We start from the raw sequence: 22,967 nt of genomic DNA, 5'->3' as shown, positions 1-22,967 counted from the left end.
CAGTGTGTATTTAACAAACTATAAATTTATTTTTTGCTAGTACTTAATTGAAATGTTTATTTAAATGTCTGAAATCTAAAATAAACTATATGTGGTTGAAAACACTGAACAGTTCTGATATAAAGCACTGAGCACGTCTGTCTCTGGCTCAGTGCCAGCCAAAGTGCGGCGTGTCAAAGGATTAAAATCGATATAACATTTTACTTAGCTAGTTTTAGATTAAAGTTTTTGTCGTCTGTGTAAAACTTTCCTGGGTATATATTTTTGTAATAAAAATAAGCTTCTGTTTCATAAACTTGGTATTTACCTTAGCTTATAGGGTATTTACTATTATATTTTAATATCATTATGCCTCAGTTAGCTAGTTATATATTAAGAGTTGTTGTTTTAGATGTAGCCTACAGATGTCTTGCTGCTGTGTTTAATAATTGATGTTCTTAAAATAGCATTTTGTTCCATAAATGCATTGTCTGCTGGTTTATTTAGCTACTTTTCAGTACATCACATTAATTATGCCACTTAGCACTGTATGGCTTTGAATGTTAAAGTGCAAATGAACACCTGACCACTCTTGTGGGTTTGCTACTGTTGCAATTAAAAATCGTAGAAGGGTAAAAACAAGCCAGGCAGACATTGGTATGATGTATGTAACACCGCTACAACAAATACAATTTATAATGGGTGTGTTAGATTTATAATGTGTGAATAATCAAGCATTGACAATAATCAGGCATCTTGGCAGCACAGAGGGGCCCCCAGATTTAATTCTGCTTAGGGCCCCATAAAGGTTTGGGCCGGCCTTGACTTGAAGTATCTGGGCCTTAAATTATCAGGAAAAGATGCAAGTTAGATTCAAACTTAGGTTGCCCACATACTAAAAAAACTAAATGTTTTAAGATGTAAAAAATATGTATTACAATATAATGTTTATGGTGAAAATTTATAATAAATTCAGCAAAAATATATAATAATAATAATGAATAAATAAATAAAAATTCTCATTCCTGTGTGATTATCACAGTATTTTAGTAGTGAATTTTTGTTAGTAGTGAACGTTGTTTGTTAAAAAAAATCTGCAGAAACTAGCCTAAAATATTGTAAATGTTGTTGAACCCAGAAAGGACTCATGTGTTTATTTTGTTTGGTCATTGAGCTGGACTAAAACACATCACTTACATGAGCACCATGGCTCAATGTGCATGAAATGTGCACAAACTACTAGACCACACCTTCAACCTCTTATACATTCACACTGAGAGAAAAATGTGCACTTCTCCTCACATGCTTCAACTTCTGTTCAATTTACTTCTTCCTTCATCTTCTTTGAATCTGCATTTAACAAGGAGAGATAAGACGGGAATGGACATAGTCAAAGCATTCATGGCGACTGTACGGCACTCGAAATACCACCTGAAACCATCATTGGTATTCCAGAGGGACTGAAAATGGCTCTCTGCAGTCCATCTCTGGTGGTCTCTCGAATTTTTTCTTTTTTTTCTTCTCCCTTTTCTATTCTTCATTCTATCACCTGGAGAGCAGGGGCGATGGGGAGGAAGTGTGCTTTAAGGGAAATCCTCTCTGCTTTTGTGGCAGAAGTCACAGACTCAGGCTGGCTGACGGAATGACAGGACAAAGCAGATATCCAGAGCGTGTCCCTTACCACGGCAATTGCAGCAACTTCGCACACTAGGTGTCATCGCATTTGTGAGTGTAGCGTGGTGTGACAGTAGAAAGATGAGTGTCTGAGGTGTCTACCTTTTTTTCCAATCATACAGTAGATAGGGTGAATACAAAGCTCTGCAGAGTCTGAAATCCAGACAGAGTGAAATGATCAAATTTGAACTTGGGAGAGCAGAAGGTAATGTTTTCCCCCCAAAGACTCTGAGGGTAATTTATCGCAGCCAAGAAAATTGATAGAACCCAGACCGCCCCCCACCACTACCAGTATGGGCGGCAGTGATTTCTTCTAAAGTTGTCTAAACTCAGCAAGACTTTATTACAATGAGCACTAGGCACATGTTTGGTCTTGAACGCCAATGTGTGAACTACAATGTAGCTGATACACGTTTTGGCAGGGCACTTTGGGTTTGAGCAAGTGTGGAGTGCTGATAACAGGCATAGTAGCTGCCAATCGGAGATTGTCTGATTAATCCAGATGAAAAGCAAACTATGGATGGTGTAGAGCAAGGCCTCAATTGGTTGGAGGCGATAGTCTAAGCCTCCAATCTCAACTGGTGGGTTGTGATAGCGACAACAGTGATAAACAGTGCTACACGCTAATAATTAAAATAAATAATTTACAAATCAAATATGAATTATATACTCTTACACAGAACTGAAGCCACAAGTCTCCTACTGATTTGCACAGGCTTGGTACAGTAGATTATGCCTTTTCCCCCTGTGGTCGTGGTAACAATTTGCATATTACTGGGCCTAGGCAGTTCTTGGCAATATTGTTACACCTTAATGCTTTATTTTAAACATATTGTGTTTACCATTGTACGATTTTGGTTGTTGTATCCTGAAGCAAAACCAGTTGACAACCATTATAATACATAATTCTTCATTAGTTATACACGTTTTCTCTAATGGCCGGTAATCCCTTGAATGTGTGGTTAGCAGACTTAAAAACATGTAATCTTGTGTCAAGGTTGTGAAACAACTTCTACTGAAATTTTAATTCACTTCCCTCTCTTCACCCACTGTTTATCCCATCTTTATGCCTGTTCATAAAGAGCATCGTTTTCTTGTAGCGAATGATCTCCGCAGCTACTGTTGACGTAAAGTAAAAGTTTAAAGTTTATGCAGATACAGCTGGCAGGAACAGGAAGCGCAGGAGGTGTACCATACCTAAGAGCATCCGCAACCTTTTGTTTTCACAATATGTTTTTAAACCGGCATCTGCTCCTTGCGACGAGTCCAGTTACAGCTTCAAAACAGAAAGAGAGAACTGCATGAGTGTCCCTTATGAACTGATGAAAATAATGTTGTTCCCAGCTGGTTTGTTCTGATGTAGTCTCAGTTTCAGATGGCATACCACCCACAGTCCATATTCACTTAACAACTAATGCCCAATGCATACAAAAATCTCTTCCAAGAACCGGAACTCCCAGCGCATTCTTTAAATCTTGTCCAATCAAATCAGCATTTCTAAAATGTATCTCTTACTGTAGTAACAGTAACTGTGTCTTACTGTAGTAACAGTAACTGGTTTTAGGACAGGAATGTTAAAGTTTTATATTAAATCTATTAGTGGAACTCTGTTTGAAGTAGGCTATAACAGTATATGCACTTCCATTTATCCCTTCCAGACTTACTCTTTCAACAGGCAGTACATCAATACACTGAGGAAAACCGCAACTTATTAAAGATTTTTAAATGATTATGGGCCAATAAAATGAACACTTTTGAGGAAGAGATATTCTCTGAATTTGGAATCTGCAAAGGTTAGCAGCATTAGAGTTTTGTTTGAGGCACTTTGTTGGAGTAGCAATAATTTTCCACCATTTTTACAGTGTTCTCTAAGCCATATCACAAATACTGGTTTACCAGAAGGTCCTCTGGCTGTCTAAGTAAAACAAGTTAAACTAAGTTAAAATATATTGGTCACAAGGGAAAAATGTCTAACTTTGAGACTAGTTAGGGTGTGTGATGGTCTAGATACCAACACTGGCATGAGTGAAGGTGTTCAACCAGAACCTAAAATGCAACATAATGCTGGTAAATAGTTACGCTGGTCTTTTCGATATAGGTCAGGGGTGTTCAATCCTACTCCTAAAGGGCCAACGTCCTGCAGAGTTTAATGCTAACCTGCTCCAGCACACCTACCTGAAAGTTTCCAATAATCCTGGAGACCTTGATGAGCTGGTTCAGGTGTGTTTATTTAGGGTCGGAGCTGAACTCTGCAGGACAGTAGCCCTCCAGGAGCAGAGTTGGACAATAAACTAGAGAGATGCCTTGGCAAGTTTTGCACTTAGACATGAGGTAAGGCATACAAACAAACAAACATATTCAGGGTTGAGTTGGAATAAAGCCTGAGCTCTGAGAGCATTCATTATCGGACAAAGCAAATGGCGCTTTAATGAGATTACTCCCGTAGACTATGCTCCAGAGACAAAGCAATCTCTGCATCGGTTGTCTTGTTTACAGCTAATGGTAACATTTCACAGCCCCTTCAGACGGACAGCTCCAGTGCATTATTGCAGTAATCGATCAGGGCCTCGGCACACACATTAAAGGCCTATTCATCGCTCCTGGACCACCCGCTTTTGCTCACACGTCACAACAACCCACTTCTCTGTGTTTAAAGAACTGAAAAACAAGCCTGTCCATGCTGTGTGAACATGGCTTGTATCATTTTCTTCTCACCTTAGGAGTGATGGTTTGACAGCTGCCTGTCGATATGATGTTAGGGGCTGCCCCTGATATGCCGCTGTCAGGATCTCTGTGGCGGCCCCGTTAGAACTGCCTGGAGTCGTTGTGGTCAGGTGAAAGTGTGCCATGGAAAGGTTAGGCTCGGAGCAACACTCATTTTGATTAATGGACCTCTCTGTACCCCTGAGTGAGCAATTATCAGAGGATCAGCACACTCGTTCATCACTGTAAAAGAAAAGCGGCTCGGCCTGTGCTGTGCAACCATACCCAAACTGCAGCACTGCCTCCTTACACCACCACCCCACCGGTTCAGGCCAAAAGAAGAGCGATGCCCAGCTAAAGAAGAAGAGGGGAGTTTAGTGGAGTGGAAAGCAGAGTAGATAAGGTTTCCCTTGAGGAATAACTCGGCAGCCTCTTGGATTTGCTCTCTGGCTGCGTCATGAGCTAATAATCAAGCCTCCTGCTTTCATCTGCACTGGTGAACGTGGTTGTCCACACCTTGTTTCAGAATACCCAAACACGATCATCTACATGATTCAACAGCCCATTAGCACAATGTGCTTCCCAACACGCTAGGTTTGGGTTACGCGGCAACCTATTTCCCAAATAAAAAATGTTTGCACAGGGCAAAACTCGCCAGTGCAACAAAATGAGTTAGTTTGTGCCAATATGCAGTGGCTGTCCTCAAGACTGTTTGGCTCTGATACTGTCACATTGTGAAAAAAGCTCATTATGTTAATCTGCACATCTTTTGAGAACATCTGGCAGATGACATGCATCTTTTCCTCACTCTGCCAAACATATTGACATTAAATGCATTATTACATTAGAAGTCAGCAATCAAATTCGCACTGACACATGATCAATATGTAATTTGCAGATGTATTATTCCTCTGGCCGAGTAACACATCATCGATGAGCCCACTTCAATAGGTTCACTTAAGCGGACCTGTGTAATTCTCTCAGACTTATCCATTGTCTCATAGGAATGCTCCAATCTGATTGGCTGGCTTTCTTCTGGGAGTAGAAATGGTTTTTTTTATTTGTCCGCCTGGAAATAAAGTCATGTTTACAAAGTACTGGTTTGATACATTCATTTAACCACTGGGTTTGCCAAAGATTTTTAGGTATCTTGATCTGTTCAGTTTTGTTTTGGAGCATTCATCAGCAAAGTAACTATATCTTTAAGCACAAATGTATATTCTGTATTGCTTTGAGTTTCTGTTATTTACTGGAGGTGCAGATACTCTAACCACAGAGTCTATAAATGTTTTTTTTTTTTTGGTTGGTAGGTTTATTGGGAAACTAGAGAAAAATATGTTTTATGATTGACCACATTTGCCCTTGAACTATCAGGAAACCATCAAATGTAACAGTCATGAATAATTTCCAGTCTTTAGTATTTGCCATTTTTAATACGTTTTAATTTTCCTGAGATCATCATAGTGGACGTGATCAAGTTTCAACATCTAGCTGATCTCAGCGTATACATGGAAACAGGATAAATGAGGCTGCTGCTCTTAAACAAGACACTATAAAGAATATAAATCAATTATAAAACCTTTGTGTTTTTTTAAATGGTGATTGAATGGTAAGTTAGAATTTGTTTGTTTTTTTTTACAAAATTTCACTTAATTATTTGTGAGAATCTGTTTTCATTACTGTCCCTCTTTACCTTAACATGTTATAAAAATCAATACAGTAGTTTCAGGGAAAATTTGATGGATTATGATCATTAATCTTCATAATAATATGAGCTAACATGGCATTAACCATGTCATATGACCGTTAGAGCCTGGATTTTTCCTGAAAGTCTGTAGCACAGACATGAGATGCATAGGGTAGCCTGTGTGTTACCCTTCGGGTGGTGGTTTCTAGCTGGAACAAGCAAGTCATTCAAATCATACACTGTTCCTCTTTTTCACAGTCCCTGTATGGATGAAGCACAGACACCATAATATTTTCAGCTGGAAATTTTTTTTTTTTACAAAATGTAATGACTTAGATGATTAATTTGAAGAGGATGAAAATTAATTGCTACCTCCAAGTGGGACCACTCTCAGAAATATAGTTTTATTAGTAAACCTCCTCTGCCTGTTGGAACAAAGCATGCCATCATCATTTCTAATCCTTAGACCTGATGATTTACCTGCTATTTACCTCTAACTATTAGTCAATTACTACACTGTCTTGTGGACCAGACCTCTGAGTTAATGGGTTTGGAGGAAGGCCAGGGTGTGATTTCTTTTCAACAGTCTAATGGGCTGTCTTGCGATGCATTTTTAATGCGCCACATTGAGTGCAAACCTCCTTTGCCAGCTATTGGGGTATTTTTCTCACATTGATTTTGTCTTCTCTTTTTCCCGCCGCACTGATTTCATTGCACTGAATATGCATGCTAATGCCTGTCCTTGATTTTCATAAGCTATTGTTAAGACAGGTGCTTCTCTAAAGACACATTCATTGGGAGACTGTAATGCAATGTGGGATCGTACTGCATGGTTGCTCGTTTTAGTTTCAAGTATGCCGATTTAGTGTTAGGAGCAGCCCTTAAAGGAACACACCACTATTTTTTAAAAATAGGCAAATTTTCCAACTCCCCTAGAGTTAAACAGTTGAGTTTTACCGTTTTCGAATCCATTCAGCCAATCTCCGGGTCTGGCGGTAGCACTTTTAGCTGCAGCTTAGCATAGATCATTGAATCTGATTAGACCATTAGCATCTCGCTCAAAAATGACCTAAGAGGTTCGATATTTTTCCTATTTAAAGCTTGACTCTTCTGTAGTTACATCGTGTACTAAGACCGACAGAAAATGAAAAGTTGCGATTTTCTAGGCCGATATGGCTAGGAACTATACTCTCATTAATAATAGGAAATTAATAATTAATAAGAGGAAAAATATAGAAACTCTTTGGTCATTTTTGAGCGAGATGCTAATGGTCTAATCAGATTCAATGATCTATGCTAAGCTGCAGCTAAAAGTGCTACCGCCAGACCCGGAGATCGGTTAAATGGATTCGAAAACGGTAAAACTCAACTGTTTAACTCTAGGGGAGATGGAAAATTAGCCTATTTTCAAAAATAGTGGCGTGTTCCTTTAAAATCACAGAGGTATCAAAGTGTAATCCTTTTAATTGATTTGCATGACCAGAAGTTGGCAAATTCTGACATCGATTTGTATCCATTTGTATTTCCATTCTCAACCCTTTGATGGCCAATTGTGCAGTCCTCGAATAACATAAGAGGTGTGATCATAACCAATAATACAGAATTCGGCTACCTCCAGCAATAGAATGACTGGGTCCATGCATGTGTATTGCATTTGCATTTAAATGATTTTAATCATTTAGTGATTTAACTTCAATACTAATGGCAGTTTTTCACAGACACAGTTAACACAAGGCCGTTTTGTCGTGAATGTAATACACTTACAAAGTGCAGTATAAAAAGCTGCCTTTAATGGCTTTCCTGACATTCTATTGCTTTTTAAGAGTGGAGTGAAACAGTTGAGTAAAGATCTGTATTTTGAATCTACATATTGCTTTCATGTCCTCTCTTTCATCTCCGTCTCATTCCCTTTCCTCTCTCTCTCTTTCTTATCACTCACTGGTTTGTCTCCATCCCTTGCTCACATCTTTATTTCATTCCAATTTTCACCCAGCACGATGAAAATGGAGTGGGAGGGCTGGGGAGCTGGATAAGATGGAAGTGGCTGAGAGGAGACAAAAATAAAACCCAATTTCAACAATAGCTCAAACCCCTGCCTCAGTGTCTACAGGAGGACAAACCAGCGACACCATCAGCAATTCCTGGAATTTTGCATTCCGCTGTAGGGAGTTTTTTGAAGCTCTATTTTTCACAGACGTCCTTGAAAATAAGGCAGGGACTTGGGTGACTAAACAGTTGTGGCACTTTAACCAGTACTTTAAATACTTTAAAAGTATTTATGTGAGAAAAAATAGAAGGTTATTCACTAACCACCTGAAACCTACTGTCACGAACCGATAATTTTGTCCCTGTTTTTCTTCTTCTTCTTCTTCTTTTTTGAGGCTACATTGAGGCGGGATTTTTCAGTCCCGCTCCCGCAAGATTCTGTCCCGCGCCCGCCCGCTCCCGCAGAAATATATCTTATCTGGGCCCGCTCCTGCCCGCATAAAAGTAATCTATATAAAAAAAAGGTCAGCAAATCAAAGAAATTTACATTAAATGGTTCTGTAACATCTCCTAAGAGAGGGTGACCATACGTGCCATTTCCCCAGGACGCGTCCTGGCCAGGATTTCTATATTGCCTAAAATATCTAGGTTTCGGCTTTGTTTGCGTGTGCAGACCGATCGGTGTATAACATCAAAATACATCGAGAGCATTTTGAAAGCATAAGGAACCGTCTGCATGGTATTTTGATGTCATACACCGATCGGTCTGCACAAGCAAACAAAGCCAAAACCTAGATATTTTAGGCAATATAGAAATCCTGGCCAGGGAAAATGGCACGTATGGTCACCCTACCTAAGATCCACAACATCTCCGCATAAATGCTCCCGATAAAATATTAATTATTTAGGCTAAGCATCAACATTCACAAACCACTGTTATTTTTAACAGAAAAGCAAGCATGGGCTGCTGCGTGCATGGTTTGGCATGGCAGAATGCCAGCAGCGCTTCCTTTTTTATCATTAAAAGCGGACATCTCAGTTTATCGCAATCTCATAAAGGAGCATGGGCTGCTGCGTGCATGGTTTGGCATGGCAGAATGCCAGCAACGCTTCCTTTTTTATCATTAAAAGCGGACATCTCAGTTTATCGCAATCTCATAAAGCTCTGTTATAACACAATGAACATATGCACAATGAATCTTTCACAATGTCTGCACTTCGTGTGTTAAAATGAGACGATTCTTGAGCACGCAATTTCAGCGCTATGGTGAGTGGATTCAACAGCTAAGTCTGTGATTGGCTACATTGCGCAACCCTGTTTTAAACACGTACTAAATAGAAACGCTGCCTAGCTTGCGTGTGTTAATCCTTTTAATGTAATTAGTTGTTCTTTTTTTGCTTTTGTGCAACACATAAATAACAATTTATATGGTTTAGACATTTTATGTTTAGATCATTTCTATTTTGCGGGAGTCCCGCGAATGATTTTATTCTCCCGCATCCCGCACACACACGAGTCTCTTCCCGCCCGCGCCCGCACTCGCCCATCAAGAGTTGTCCCGCGCCGCACCCTGTTGCGTTGGGTCCCGCGGGTCCCGCGGCGGTACTACCGCGGGAGTGCAGGTCTCTTGCGGGAGCTTACAATGGAAATGACTGTGGCTGGTTTTTAGAAGGTTTAAATGCAGAATCGTGAAGCATATAATTGTATAAAATCTCTTGCATAATTTAAAGTTGCGTATTATTTCCCCTGCAAAGGGACAGTAGGCTAGTATGCTGTCATGGAAACAGCATTGTAAAATGAAATATAATTTTACATGGAAAAATCTGGAAAGCTTTTATGTGTTTTATTTTTGCCACACTAAAACCATATTAATGCACATTTTGATTACGTATTGTGGATTTTATCATTAAAACTCTATTTTAACATTGATTTTTTTATTCACATTCATCACAGTGTGCCCATTCATTTCCATGTGAAGCTTATATTTTGTTTAACAACGTCGTTTGCACTGAGACATCTTTTCCCATAAGTAATGAATTTAAAATAAAAGAAAAAAGAAGAATGTTCTCATGAGTGCGGATCATAATTTCCTATACTAAGCTTATATTTTGTGAAACTTATAATGTATAAATTGTGAAACATAATTTTAAGAAGTCTCTTTCATTATTTTTATGATTTTATTTTTTGTTAAAAGTTGTGCATTATTTGAGCTGTAAAGTTGTTCTTGTCAGTTTTATGGTCATTTTAGTCAGCTGTCATAGGAACTTGAATATCATTTTACATACAACTTTACAAGTTTATTTATTTATTTATTAATGCTATACTCTAAACTCATGTTAACACGCATTGTTTACATATTGTGGCTTTATCATTGTTTAAACAGTATTATTACTGTATTATATTATTTATGCTGGCCCCATTCATTTCCATTGTAAGTGTTTTATTGTAACCCAGATTTTGTCTTTTTTGTAAACAAAAGAAGGGATGAGTCAAAAATGAATTTTGATTGAGTTGAACTTGTACTGAACCTGGAATATTCCTTAGATTTTTACTGAAATTCCCCCTCTGGGTTTCTTTTTCCTTTATGGAGTCACTATTCGATTAGCTTTGCGTGTTCAACATGTGAAGCCTGTCTACCGTGTATAGAACGGATGGATTAAGAGTGTTCTGTCCATCCTGGTCAGATGGTATTGCCTATCAGTGAATCAGACCTATCCCCTCAAATGACAGCAAATTACTGCGACGCTGTCAGGTATGAGCTCTAATCACACACGGCTCTCCGGGGGGAATGTAACCACACTCACTGCAACTCAGCAACTGGCTTAAAAACTGCCCTCTGACATCCACAGAAGACCTTTTCACAGAAAAGCACCATAGATTTGCCATATAATATAACATGGGAAAACCATCACAGTAATATCATGGTGTATGATGATGATATCCCAGGTGAAAAATAAATATATTTAAATTGTGTATTAAAAATGCACTTGAAATACAAGTATGTTTATAGTATATTTGTATTACTACAAACATACGTGAGTACATTTTAATACATTATAAAAAAACAAATAAAAAAAGACTGAAATGCTATGATAGCGCTATCTTTTCCATTTGTAGAACATTTCAGTTATATGGGTCTTACTAAAAAGTACAGAATTTTACATCAGTGAATAAATAAAAATTACAATGCAATTTTCTAAAGAAAAAAAATACATAAAAAAGACTGAAAAACAAAGTGCATAAGTGAATGGCTGTGTGTGTGCAAATACTGAAGATGATAAAGCTCAAGCAACAGAATAGGGAGGGATGGAGGGGGTTGTGGAGGTGGACAAGGAGATGGCATAGAGATGGTGAGAGGCAAAAGTGCGGGGATGATGGCAGGATGTGGCGAAGGGATGGTGATGGGAGGATGACGATGATGCCCTGGCAGCTTAGATGGTGTTTGGCACATGGCACAGACCCAGAGCATCCCAGTGCTGACAACACACGGCGGAATCGAGGGAGCGAGGAGCCAAGATGTAGATGGTGTGGCTGCCAACATCTGGGGGCCGACCGATGGAGACAGAGCTGGTGGATCCGAAGGCGCAGATGGAGGGCTGATGGAGTTGAGCGTCGTCGCAGGTTCCGGAGACCTGGGCACAGCCTAGTCATCCTGACTCCTGGCATACAATATTTTGCACCAGAGCCTTGCAGCTTTAGAAAAAAACAAAACAGAAACAAAATTAAACAACATATTTTTACATGAATGACTGAAAGCAAGCACAAATTAGCCAGCTGGAACGGACACATTGCTAATGTTTTTCTTCCAAGATTGACCAAATCACCCTCCATTAGGCCTGATTCAAAAATCTCTATAACAGAGGTGATACAACATGAAAATATACTTACTATTCCTTTGCTTGTCTCTGTATTTAGATTTCAGTTTGTCTTCTATAGCAGCTGATCTGAAAAACAGCAAATGTTAATATTTCACACACACACACACACACACACATACACACACAAAAGCAAATGATGATTGATGATTTGTTTTCTTTTTAAGAATGACAGTACGCTGAGAACAATGTACCTGGTCGGTAATATAGTCAAAAACCTTCCCAGCCTCAGCAGTTTCAGATCTACTGTATGCTCTCATATAAGCAACCCTTCTTACAATTTCATCTTTGTTCTTATCTGTAATGAGAAATATATATTAGAAAATAAAGACGATAAGGTTGTCAAGCTTGAACAAATATAAACACCAATCAGCGAACACTACCACAGTTGGCTAATCAGCTCAAGACAAAGTAATTGTATGTTCATAATCATGGTTTTTCAAAGATCATTAACCTCATTACAATGAAGCCAAATTGTTCAGGAAATCAGAAATAAATAAATACACAACTTAATTTTGCAAATAAAAGAATGTTAATGTTGTACAAGTTATAAAGACTGTGTCAAAAACACACTGGCACAGACAAATAACAAATTAAATCTCACCTGAAGTCACAGTGAGGTTCCAAAAGCCAGACAACATACACGCTTGCAGAAGCTGGTAAAAATAAGAACATACCGCTATATTTTCTAATTAATTTCACAGTTCCCCAAAACAATTTGAATTCTGTCATCATTCACCCTTAAGATGCTCCAAACCATCTAAGACTTTCGTTCATCTTCAAAAGAAAAGCTGAGATATTTTAATAAAAATCTGAGAGATGTATGTCCCTCCGATGAAAGAAGATTCACCAAAGATGTTCACGTTTCAAAAAGTTGAAATCGCAAAAAAACATTGCCAAAGTAATCCATATGAATTGCATGGTTTCCTCCAAGTGCCCTAAAGAGACACAATCGGCCACCGCTCTATATAATACTGTTTAAATGTAGACTTATATTCACATTATTATTAAGTCACTAATATTATGCTTGTGTTTAGCATATTCCTTAAAAGTGTAACTAAGCATATATTTATTAACATAGTATTTCTAGTATACTTTTTATAAATACATTAAAAGTATGCTTCTGTTTAGCATATTTCTTAGAAGTATAACTAAGCATATATTTAATACAAAAGTACTTCTAGTATACTTTTTAGAAATACATTAAAATGCAATTTAATATATTTTTATTGCACTTCAAATAAGCATGTTGGGAATACAAATGCGTGATAAACATACTTCTTGAATTTCAAGTATATTTTTAATACATTTAATACTACGTCTTTTTCACCTGGGATAGTACGATGGTGGCCCAATAAAAGTACTTGAGCCACACTTAAAATGTATGAATATCATTTAATTAGATAGCAAAATTTTAAACCAAGTGGCAAACAAATGACTTCTGAGATTTTCTCAGGAATAAGTTACATTTTCTTACCCATGTTTTGCAATGACATTTAAAGCAACTGTTGAGTTGGTGATTTTTAGATTTTAACCAAGCCACCGTCGACAGAGGCGTCTTGTTTTGTTTATATGCTTGGATGGCATGCTGCAGCAGAACACTGTTTGATTTGTTGCCATGTCTACTCATTATAAGCATCTTTGGGCTTGTTGTTTGGGCTTTTCTCATAAAGCGATCCAGTGTATAGAATTAATAGGGACAGGAATTAAAAAAGACAGTTAATTTTGGAGGAGAGTCGCAATATTTCGGTCTTGTTTCCAATATAAAGCATTTGGATTTATTCAGGATTATTGTTGTCTTGTTCAGGTTTTTTTTCTCTAGCAATTATGGAACCACAATTATTGACTCAAGCCATGTACCTTGTTCCCTGTGATATCTTGCACTGCACTTACAGAAGAGAGCCACATCTCTGTTACGTGTTTACATCAGAATCAGAATTAGAATCAGAATGAGCTTTATTTTCCAAGTGTGTGCAAACATACAAGGAATTTGTTGTGTTTTTTTAGGAGCTCTTGGTACAAACATGCATACATACATATATGGCATTGAGAACAAAAGAACATTTAAAAACTAAGGGAAAAAATAAAAGAAATAATAATAACCAAATAAATAATAATAATAATGGGGTATGCATCTGGAACAGAAGATTTATGTACAGATTTCTGCATTATTTACTGTATAAATAAAAATATACATATGTCTTTACATAATACTTGAGACAGAGGCAATAATGAGTTATTAAGATGTGTAAGTAACTAGTTGTTCATTAGAACAGTATTGCAATTGTAAATTGTAAATCAGTTATTGTAAATGCGGTTGTCACTACTTAAATTTTTCGGGAGTTAATTAGAATGCGCTTTCTGTAAATTACTGAACTGTATGTGTACAGAACAGGTTTAAGCTCTAATATTGACAATTGCATTTAGCTGCAGTGTGTACAGTAAGTGGCCAATGGGCAACAATATACATTTTCAACAACATATCTACTGTTTTATAATTCAAAAACATTTATTTTTTTCAAAAACATTTTGCTTGGAAAAAAGGTGCTTGATAAAGGTCTGTCTTTAAAATAATTGCTAGTTGGTTTGATGTTTAGTTGTATAATGTAGGAGTGTCACTAGGCCCTACCTGAATGTTTTTCCCCATAGCAATCTTATTTTGCAGCTATTCTTATTGGATCTTTCTGTTCCTTCTTTTTTATGTGTGCACTGCAGCACAATGTCACAATGTGCCACGCAATTGCATTAACATGGCATTATTCTATTTTTTGATGCATTGGGACAGATAAATTGCTTTTTTTGTTGAATGTTACACATGAAGTACTTTTTCCCCTAAAAGTGGGCTGTTACCATATACTACTGAATGTGCTGAACAACATTAGTGAATGCCTATTGTATTCACAGTACTTTTTTTAAGCAACTTTATGACAACTTTTGTTTTGTAAAGCATGTGGTTGCTTCAAAATATGTGTTTAACTTCTGTGTGTAACTTCCTGTTGTAGAACAAAACATGATAGTCTCAAAGTCATGGTAACCACATACCTTATTTTAGTTATAAATCAAGAACCACTATGCTAAAATCCCAAAGGGAATTCCTGAGGGAACACATGGCTTGAAAATGCTAATTATCTTCCAGGTTTTAGGACTATAAACTGAACCGCTCTGTATAGCCTAAATATTTCGTTCAAAACATAGTGCATTCAGATTCAGTCTTAAAGGGATAGTCAACCAACCAACCAACCAATCAATCAATCAATCAATCAATCAATCAATCAATCAGTCAAACAAAATGAAATGAACTGAAATTAAATGAAATGAAATGAAATTAAATTAAATGAAATGAATGATTTACACACCCTCATGTTGTTCCAAACCAGTTTTATATGATTTATTCTGTAGAGCACAAATGGAGTAAAGAAGTTTTTCAGTACTTTTTGTCTATAATGGAAGTCAATGGTAACCAAAACTGTTTAGTTACCAACATTCTTCAAATATTTAGTTTGTATTCAGCAGATGAAAGAAAGTCATACAGTTTTGGAACGATATGAGTGAGTAAATGATGATGTGAGATCCTTTAATGCATTCAGTTCTTCTTAAATATGTGTAGCAGTGTTTTAGAAATCACACAGAAGAACTGTTTTAATTAGGTAAATTCATTAAATATATGAAACAAGACAGTGACCACATTAACCGCTTCCAATTTATGTGAAAAGAGATGATAAAAATGTAAAAAGACACTTAATGAGTGTAACTGAAAAGCAGTTCTATAATTAAAATGAGTTGTATAATTGTATTGTTTTAACTTTATTTTAATGTTAATTATTTGTGTTCAGAACTTTCCTGTTAAGGCCTCTGATGTTCTTTTTTTAACACCAAAATTAGTTATTAAAGCAAAATACTTTTAATTTATGCTTTATTAACTCCAGAAGAACATATGTTATGCTCAATAGTGAATAATTAGAGAATAATGATTAAAATAAATACACATGTCAAATGTACCAGCCTATTTTGAGCAAATATAACAGATTTTTAAAAGGTTCAGAGCTTAATTTACATGGAATAATTTAGCTGGGTCACAGTATATCTCTGTAGAAAATGTTGGCAGGTCTAGTCGCACTCCTGATTCAAATCAATGGCATTCATACATTTTTAAGTGTCCCAATACTTTTTGAGGGCACAGTATTAAAGTACTGCCACATTTTCTAAATGTATCACAAGGGCAGTTGTTTGACAATTCATCCAGGGCATCAAGAATGTAACACTGTAAAGAAGAATATCAATCCAGCCTAGTCACACCACATTCATATGCACTGATCTGCCGAGACTCCATCTTGAAATCAATATCCACCACTGGCTGTTGGACTGAGAAATAATATATTAGCAATTGAAATTCATAGATCTTGTGCGTGCACTTTTTCCACTTTCCAGAGAACTCAAAGTGTTGCCCAATACTGCCTGATTGGGAATAGATGCAGTGATTGACAGGTCATGACAATGTTTAGAACAACAGCAGAATCACCTTCTACTTCACCTTTGCCGGATAGAGAGAATCAAATATCACATACTGAGAGTGAAAGTCAAGAATTCATTAAAGAACTTGGACAATAACAAATCCAAAACAATACAAAAATTATCATTATTTTTGCTTCTCTTAGATGATCTCATGTGTATAAAGCTAAGAAATAATCTGAGTTTATAGATTTGTGCCACACACATGTTGCTCTGCCTCATCGTGGCTATAATCAAAACATGCCATGTAATACGTGTTTAAAATGATCTGTTTCACATCCATTTTATACAGTATGTACTGCATGAATATTCAGTAAGCTACTGTTTCGCTCCATTGTGTTCACTCCAGATGTGCATTGCTTTGTTCCGCATATATAAAACCATCTGTTCTTTTTGTTCATGGCTCTCGTGTGTATTTCATTTGTATCTTGTGATTTGTTCCCTTGTTCACTGAATATCTGCCTGTGTGTTTTGATTATGGTATTGGATTACCTTCATTACTCTGACGGATTCTGATTCCAGTATTATGAACATGGACTAAAACACTGTACTTGGATCCTTCAGACTGATTACATCTTGTATTGTTTCTCGGGCATTGAAAAATGGGCCAGTGAGCGAGAGCAACCAGAGAAAACCTGAATATTTATGAGCCCCAGAGAAATGCTTGACCTTTGATTCTTGACACACCAAATATTCAGGGTATAATTAGGAGATAAAAAATTTCAGTGCAGCAACCATGTCATCTTAATCCCAAATGGCCATCATAAATAATTCTCTCTTAATGATTAAAAAAATATTAAAAACACATTTTTTTCATCAAATACTATTTCAAATGACACAAAATAAAGACTCCATATTCATCCTTATTTGCAAATGTCAGACATCTTTATTATTTTACATATTTGAGTGTAGAATTCAACAATTTTTAACTGGATAAATATTTACTCCTGAAGGTAAAACTCTCCAGCTGTATTAATGTAAAGGTATTTGTTTGCATACCGGCTATAAGACAAAAGGCTTTATATCCACAGTGGAGAAGATCCATATTTACACACTCTCAGTCTACCGGTTTAATATTTTACAGTCGTAAAGGAAAACAATCCACCACAATTGGGAAAATAATCTAGCATTGTGATTTATTGACCTGTCGGTCTAGTGCACATCATTTAAAACATAATTCTGTATTATGAATTATATTTTCCAACAAGAAGTTTTAGAGGAAATGTTAATGATAAATGCAAAGTTTGGAAACACTTTATTTCGATAGTCCACTTAGACATTCTATTAACAGTAAGTAACTTTTCAACTAAATGTCAACTAGTAGTTAGTAGAGTATTAGTAGACTATTTGCTTAATATCTTCTAACACTTTCTTTGTCAACATTCTACTAACCCTAAACCTACCCTAACAGTCTACTCTGAGAGTTAGTAGACATGTAGTTGCAAATTAATGAGAATTAGTTGACATGTAGTTGACATGTAGTTACAAAGTTACTTATAGTTATAGTGGACTATCTTATAGTGGACTATCGAAATAAAGTGTAACCCAAAGTTTTGATACCCTGATACATAATTAAGGTGGATGCCACATCCAATCACATCACTGGCTCCAATTTATGAAAGAAAAAAAATAGGAGCTCAATTGGCATTTCCAAATGACTGCAACTATTTTGGAAATGTCTTGTTAGAGCTGCTTTACAGCAGAATTCGGATTGCCTCATATTTGATGAAGTTTGTGTCACTGATTCTGTTTCTTTCCTATTTAGTATTGTATAAAGCTCTGTATAAACATAGGTGACTTGGATTAAAGAGAAAATATTAATACAACTGTTTAACTCTATTGTCTGCTATTGTCTTCCAAAAAGGAAAGACATATTGTAAAGGTGCCGTTACATTAACACAATTTTGCAGACAAAAAAGGTCTGTTACACATGTTACAAATGATTTAAAAGTTTATTGTGCTACTATTTGATTAAAGAGGCCCATGATGCACATCAGAGACTACTAACACAGTTGATTCTTATAAAGTATAATGTTAGCATGTTGCTAAGCTCACAGGTCACATGACGTGGCCGTGTTTTTCAATGATATGTGTCAGTACTGAATTAATATACTTTGTATTTATAAGCTATACTTTGCAATTGACATTTCCTATTTGAAATGGAAATTTTAGTCAGTTCGATCAAGGATTACCTGAATGATACATGCAGTCCTGCATTCTATTTGGAACAGCATTGGGATTCGTATTGGGGGTGAGCATATTAATGTTGCAGATCACTAGGTTTTGGAACAGAGCTAATGTCTTTGTTTCCATTTTTATTTGAGAAGGCCACCATTGGATGAGAGTACTGGAATAGATGGTCCACAGGAGACTGTGTTCTGAAAAAGAAAGAAAAACCATAAATGGATGACAAATTTCAGCAAGTCACCTTCACATAATCTGAAATAACAGTGAAGCTCTAATGTAATAATATGAGAGCTATAACAGCAGAGCACAGAAGTGATATATTTGCTATGCTGACAAGATATACGCAGTGGACTTTTGAAATGTTTTTTTAGTCTAATATAAATTCATGTTGCAGTTCTACTTTGATCATGTTTACACACACACACACACACACACACACACACACACACACACACACACACACACAGGTTTACTTTTGTGAAAAGTGGGGACATCCCATAGGTATAATGGTTTTTATACTGTACAGACCGTATATTCTATTGCCGTTTACCAACCCTACCCCTAAACCGATCCCTTACAGGAGACTTTGTGCTCTAATATCAGATTTTCAATAAACTCCATTCTGTGTGATTTATAAGCGTTTTGAAAAGTGGGGACATGGGGTAATGTCCTGAAAAGTCACCTTCTCCTTGTAATACCTGTCATACCCTTGTCATTATACAAATTTATGTCCTCATTTGTCACAAAAACGCGTACACACACACACACACACACACACACACACACACACACACTTTAGGCACATGGAACACTATTTTATCTTACACTTGGGACACAAATATACAATTTATTTATACTTATTCAAAGTCTCACCAAGTTCTCCAGCTATTATTTGTATATTAGTATACCTTGCAGACCAATGGCTCACTCACAATTAAATTTGTTTTTCTAAAGTATAAAGGGAAACAGATAAATCAATTTGAAGTTCAATTTGATTGGGATAGCACCAAAGTCAAGTTTTTTTTTGTAATTACTATTTGTACCAGTTTGTCAGATTCAGGCCAATTTGTCTCATCCAACATTATTTACTTACTTATTTATTGACTTTATTATTATTAGATGTTTTTTTTGAGAAGCCACTGCCTGTCTTTTCTCTTCAGGCCAGTGCCTTCTGTTTACAATTCAAAAGCTTGCGGTCAGTTTTATTTATTTATTTGTTTGTTTGTTTGATGTTTTTGAAATAAGTATTTTATGTTGACTGAGACTGCATTTATTTGATCAAAAATATAATGAAATGTGACAGTTTAAAATAACTGTTTTCTATTTGAATATATTTTCATACATAAATTATTTCTGTGATGTTAAAACCTGAATTTTCAGCATCATTACTCCAGTCTTCAGTGTCGCATGATCCTTCAGAAATCATTTATTCTGCTGATTTGCTGATCAAGAAACATTTCTTATAGTGCTGTCAAATGATTAATCGCGATTAATCGCATTCAAAATAATTGTTTTTGTTTACATAAAATATGTGTGTGTACTGTGTATATTTATTATGTATATATAAATGTGCATGTGTACACACACATATATTATGTAAACAAAAAAACTATAATTTTGAATGCGATTAATCGTGATTAATCGTTTGACAGCACTAGTTTCTTATCATCATCAATGTGGAAACTGTGATACATTTTATACTAGATTATTTGTATTATGTGATACAAGATTTTTTGATGAATGAAACAGAATTCAAAATAAATCTTTTGTAACATTTTAAATGTTTTTTACTGTCTCTTTTTATCAATTGAATGTGTCCTTTTTTTCAACAAAACAAAACAAAAAAAATCCAAACCTTTTGAATGGTAGTGTAAACATATAAAAATGCATCATTCTGGGTACTTACAGACACACATTCGAATGCACATGCCACACATGGCAATCACATTGGCGATGCTAAGAGCTCGACCGCACTCTGGACTCATCAGACAGTTCTTGGTGCTAATGCAGCACCTGCAGCAGCAGCCCTGCCTGTTATCAGCAGAGCGGCTCTGACTAGTGTTGCTCGTGTGCTGCTGGGTAATAACTTCTTCATAAGACGGTGGTGGTTTCTTGTAATCCTCCTCCATGGCTAGTCTCCTGGATCAGGCCTGAGGGAGGATGAGACAGTTATGCAGTGACTCACGGATGCAGAGAATCAATCGATTGTAATTATGTTCCAGTATCTGACAACAGCCTTTCATTGTCATTAACTGATATGGAAATAAATCAATGCTCTATGGATCACGTAAGCTTTATCTGAACTCTGTTGACATGGAGAATGCACGTGTTGGAATGTTGTTTTGAACCTTCAAAGACAATTAGCTAATAAAGAGACAGTTTTTTTTGTTTAGTTTTTTACATTTGGCAAACGGTGATGACTTAAACAGGTGCAACGAGTGATGTAGTTGTGAGATGAATGAGTCTGTACTAAGCTCAACACTTCTATAGCTGAGTTCAAGGGCGAAATGGCAGCATAATCATTCAAAACAAGCACTGAGTTCCTCCTAGTCATCTATTTCTCTTTCACAGACTCACTAAAGCTCCTAAAGAAGTAGAACAGAGGAGGCTTTTATTACACCAAACTTTTCACCCCAAAAATTCAGTTCCAATCAAATAATTTACCCAAAGACAAGGCTGCAGGCGTTGGATATGTTTCAGATTACCCAAATTACCAGAGAACTGCCATTTCAATTCAGTGTACCTTTGTCAAGTGCCTTCAAACGTGTAGAGTCTTCTTTTTTCTTTAATTTTCCTCTCTTCTTCAGTCCCACTTCTGTTTTTTTTTCATGAAGTTGAGAAGAAATTAAAATCCTCAATCACTGCACTGCCACAAAAAGGAGAAAAGAGCATAGAAATGACATTCTCTGCTTCTCAGACGATCTCGTTTACCCCTTTTGTATCTCCTGTCCTCTTTTCACCTTTTAAAAGTCACTGTAAAAAGTCAATTTCAGTAAGTTCAGTCAGATGTACCCAAGTTGTCTTTCTCATGATGTTGACAGGGCTGATCTGATGTATGCCTGGGTGGACTCCTAAATATAAATACTGTACCTCTGTGACGGCGAGTTTCAGGGCGTGCAAATCAAGTTTTTCCTGTCTGTCCTCTGAGAGTCTGTCATTCTGGAGCATACCACGTCAAGCAAAGCCTTTTTATTTTGCATGATTGAACAAGTGTTTTTACTTTTGAATAGATCCTCTAGATACATTTAACAGATGACACTTGTATAGTTCACAGAATCAGTTGTATTTGGTGCTTCAATATGTACAGTAGTGTGCAGTACAGTGCATACATAATATATCATGGGCTGAATTACAGAGGTAGCAAATGATCTACAAATACACTTTAAATGCACTTCATTCATGTTTTTCAGTCTCTTGCTGTTCAGAGAATGGCCTCATGAAGTAAGAATCAGGTCTCCATCCATCCAACCCATCAGTTTCCATTACGTTCATCAGGTGATCTAAATCACCTGGCCTTCTTCCAAATGAGAACCTATAGGCCTAAAAATAAAATAAAACATAATAAAAACATTACTTTAAATCTTGGTAATTCTTTTATATATAGACATGTCAACTTAAAAAATCCTGGGTTATTTTTGTTAACCCAAATGCTGGGTTGAGCCTTTTGGGTCATTTTTTCTGGGTTATTTTTTCAGTGTTTGGGTAGTTTTTGTGTTACCCAGCTCCTGGGTCAAATGTAACAACCCTGTGTTTGGGTTTTTTTGCAGCTCCTGAGTCAGACATTACCCAATGTTTGGGTAGTTTTTGTGTTACTCAGATCCTGGGTCAGACGTAACCCAGCGGTTGAGTTATTTATTTTGCGTCTTCTCTTCACGAGAGAGCAGCTCTAAGCGCCATCAAATTGATGCATTCTTTGGTAAAATACATGTTTGTGTACATTTTATCTATAAAATCGTTACTGTGCTGTATATAGTTCAATTTTATGCAGAGCAACATACAGGCGCGCGGTGTGAATCACCTTTAACGAGTGCCTGCGGTCTTTTCACGTGATGGAAAAGTCTGGTGCTTTGCATAAAATAAACGATTTTATTCATAAACATACAGAATATAATACTTTGGATGTTAAAGCATGTCCTCAGAGCTGTTTATTGTTTGTTTATTGGCAAGTTATGGAGTCACAGCATGTTTCGGCTAGAATGAAACGCAGGGCGGCGGGCCGTTAGCAGTTTCCCGCCGAACACGACTCCAGCGCCGTTACGGTGGAAACAGAATAACAGGGACTGGTCGATTACACGTGAATTACTTCTGTTTAATGTTGAATTTTTCTTCGAATGTTTGTTAAACGAGTTTAAATATAGGCAATATG

The 22,967-nt window shown here is 36.7% G+C and overlaps 2 long non-coding RNA genes across 2 annotated transcripts; one reads left to right on the top strand and one right to left on the bottom strand.

Annotated features, from left to right (window-relative positions):
- Positions 1 to 217: 217 nt before the first annotated feature.
- On the top strand, positions 218 to 19,811 carry LOC107599352 (uncharacterized). The gene is made up of 3 exons (XR_001610659.1): positions 218 to 230; positions 3,463 to 3,466; positions 19,619 to 19,811. It is a non-coding gene; the product is annotated as an uncharacterized lncRNA (long non-coding RNA).
- LOC107599351 (uncharacterized) lies at positions 17,967 to 21,430 on the bottom strand. Its single transcript, XR_001610658.1, has 3 exons — positions 21,345 to 21,430; positions 20,508 to 20,751; positions 17,967 to 18,792 (listed from the first exon to the last, which is right to left on the bottom strand). It is a non-coding gene; the product is annotated as an uncharacterized lncRNA (long non-coding RNA).
- Positions 21,431 to 22,967: the final 1,537 nt, after the last annotated feature.

Source organism: Sinocyclocheilus grahami, unplaced genomic scaffold (assembly GCF_001515645.1).
Source record: "Sinocyclocheilus grahami isolate Dianchi unplaced genomic scaffold, SAMN03320097.WGS_v1.1 scaffold264.1, whole genome shotgun sequence".
Lineage (NCBI taxonomy): Eukaryota > Metazoa > Chordata > Actinopteri > Cypriniformes > Cyprinidae > Sinocyclocheilus > Sinocyclocheilus grahami.
This window is presented reverse-complemented; position numbering and strand designations above follow the sequence as displayed.